The sequence below is a fragment of the Pteropus vampyrus genome, unplaced genomic scaffold (assembly GCF_000151845.1).
Source record: "Pteropus vampyrus isolate Shadow unplaced genomic scaffold, Pvam_2.0 Scaffold39, whole genome shotgun sequence".
NCBI lineage: Eukaryota > Metazoa > Chordata > Mammalia > Chiroptera > Pteropodidae > Pteropus > Pteropus vampyrus.
Window position 1 is genome coordinate 9,856,191 of NW_011888820.1, and position 3,132 is coordinate 9,859,322.

A 3,132-nucleotide genomic window follows, 5' to 3' on the forward strand; every position below is an offset into this window, starting at 1 on the left:
CAATGTATTGTATACTTGAAACTAATAAAAAAAAGTTTTTTAAATATAGAAAAAAGAAGGAAAAACGACAGCAATGTAGTATCTTAAAATGTCCTTTAAATAAAACCCTTCCTTTTCAAAAAATATTAAAAAAGTAATATCTGTTGTGAGGTTACTACATGCCAAACACTGTATTAAGTATTTGATGTACATTATATCATTAACCAGATACTTTTCAACCGTTAATGTGCACATAAAATCACTTGGGGGTCTTGTGAAAATGTAGATTCTGATTCCATAGGTATGAGATAGGGCTCAAGAGCCTACATTTCTAACAAACTTCTAGGTGGTGGTGGCACAGGTGGTCCAGGACTCCTGCTTTGAGTAACATGGGTTTAACCTGATATGATGGATACTATTTATTGTCCATACTTCACGTTTTATAAACTGATGCTATGAGGAGAAATAACTTTCTCAAGGTCAAGGAACTTGAAGCAGAAGTGTTGGGGCTCAGACTGATTGTCCTCCTTAACCACCACATGTGACTTCATTCACGTGTATGTAGCAGTGGTGTCTATGCCATTTGGCTTCTACTAAGTGACAGAACATAAAACAAACACCACATGTTCCCCAAAGTTTTAAAGCCATGTCTCTAGTTAAAGCAGAGACATCTATGGAATGTTTTATACATTTTTTATTGTACATCACACCCTTAGCCATTTTAGCCAGAAGGACCTATCCATGCCTGTGGTTTCTCTTGCCCATAAAAGACAGACTTAAATTTCAGCTGGTGTTAAGCCTAGTGCTCAGGAGTCTCCTGAGCTATAACACTCACTCTCACCCCTTTTAAATCTGACCTTATTTAGTTTGAACCCATTTTACCAAGTTCAGAATTCTTGGCTAAATTTACTTAATTTGTATCTTTGGCTCTCCTGTACTTTTTCTGTCTTAGCCTAAGTGTCAAACACAGAAATGCATCGCTCAGGCTCCCTTTCAAGAAAGAACTTGTTGCTCAGGCTAGAGGAGTAGAGTCAGCTGACACCTTCTTTCTTTTTGTTAATTCCTTCAGGTCTGCTTCAGCTTTTGATCTCAGGCCAAGTTCTTCTCTGGCCCCCAGGCCTGACCATTTCCACTAATGCTGACCTCTCTATGGGCACTCTTTGCTCAGAGCTCCTTGCTGGGCTGAAAGAGAATTTTCAGCTTGGCCTCATGGTTTGATGGCTCCCCATACCCAATCCTATTTTCTCCTTTTCTTTTTACAAATGTCATTCCCTAGTACAGTAAACTTTTTATATTCCTAATTTCATCTCAGCATCTGCTCCCCAGAGGTCTCAACCAACACCTCCCACTATTCAAGTTAGAGCTCCCACTCAACCTAATCCAAGTTACTAACTCCCATCTGGTTCCTGGCTAGACCTGGTCTGGTACTCTCTAAATATCTCTGACCTGGCAGGTGCTTAATTAGATATAATCACTCAATAAACAGGTGCATATTGAGTAACCATTGTGTACTCATATCTTTATAAGCTAATCATCTCTTCTAAATGTCTGAGATAAAGAAGACTTATATACCACTTCTATTTAGCTTTTGGTCCAATGGTGAATTGTTTGTCAGAGTCTAAACTTTAGCAATTACATACAACATCACAGGGTCATTGGGCGCTGTTTACAAAATTATAGTGTTGTAACGTAGTGAGGAAAAACAAATGTCACCAAAATAAGATAAGAAGTGACTAACTATGTCTATGATGAAAAAATACAGTGACCATGAGTCAGTAACATTGAACCGGAGTCCAAAAAGTAAATTACATGTTGGATACAGAAAAATAAATACAGAGTAAAAGACTCTGAGAGTTGTTGTTGTTATTTGGTTTGTTTTCTAGTTTATGAATACTACACAGAATTCTGGGTCTCAGTTATAATTTCAAGTGGGGTGATAGGCAGTTGTCAACGTGATTTAATTTGATAGAATATCTTAGAATATCACCCCACCCCCACCAAATCCATGTATCTGTATGTTGAAGGGTTTTGAGTTTTGAGTGGGGGCAGGTCAGGAAGGGAATGGTAATTTTTGAGTGTAAGTCATTTCTTAGAAGTGCAGGCCTATGTCACTGCTGTTTAGATGTGGCTGTCAGTGGAAAGAAGATGAAAAGAAGGTCTGGGCGTCCAGGGGACAGAATGAGATCTTTTCAGTCTCTGGAGAGGGATAAATGACTGAGAGATGGAGACAGAGTCAGGGAAGAAGTAAAAGACAAATCCAATTTTAATTACAGAAGACTTTGGGTACCACAAGAGAGTCTTACAAAACCTGTAGAGACACTAGAAATAAGTCATAAAGTGAAGAGCTGGACAATAATACCTGTGGGCTGGGCAGAAAGGTTGGAAAAATGCATTAACAGGTCAAAGAAGAGAAGTGAACTAGTAAAGAAATCATGAGCTGTTCTCCAGAAAATGGGCTTTGCTTGATGCAGAAAGGGTTATAGGTTAGATCTAAAGTAGAATTTCTTGTCAACAAAAACTGACATTATAAATTAACAAGGGAGGTTGTGAAATCCACATCCATTGAATATAACTTCAGTAAGATCCTGCGTAAAGTTGAGAAGACAAGAAATAACCAATTTTAAATCCCTTTAGCCCCACGATTCTCTGATTTATGGGAAAAAATACATCTTTACTTTTTTCTACTTCACCTACAGTCTGATGTGCATGTAGTGAGGTCTGATTGTGTAATTTTCTGAATAACTAGCCTAGAAACCCACTAGAGCACACACACAGCGAGGTGACTCTGTCACCCATGGAGCAGCTAAAATGACATCAATAAATCATAAAATATGCCCAAGAGGGCATTATAAATCATTTAGAGTTGCTATTAATATTTTAGACATGTTCATTTTTAGCAGTGTGCTAAATCTTAGTGTTTGCATTCTCTTTTAATTCAGCATTTGATAACTGAGCTATAAGGCTATTAAAAATGATTTTAGATTAGTTTTTACTAATCACCTAAGCATTAAATAGAATAAAGGATCTGGTTGTCTCTAGCTTCCTTTTCTCTAAAATTCTTGTCTGGCACTTTGGGTGCTGGTTCTCTTGGAGAGCAGCAGGGCGATAACCCTTGGTCTCCTTTGGTAAGGATGGCATGTTGGATTTCCTTCC

General features: G+C 38.0%; 1 long non-coding RNA gene across 3 annotated transcripts in view; it reads left to right on the forward strand.

The window, feature by feature from the left end:
* Positions 1-3,132, forward strand: part of LOC105290884 — a 153,822-nt gene that overhangs the window by 113,833 nt on the left and 36,857 nt on the right. The window lies entirely within an intron of this gene.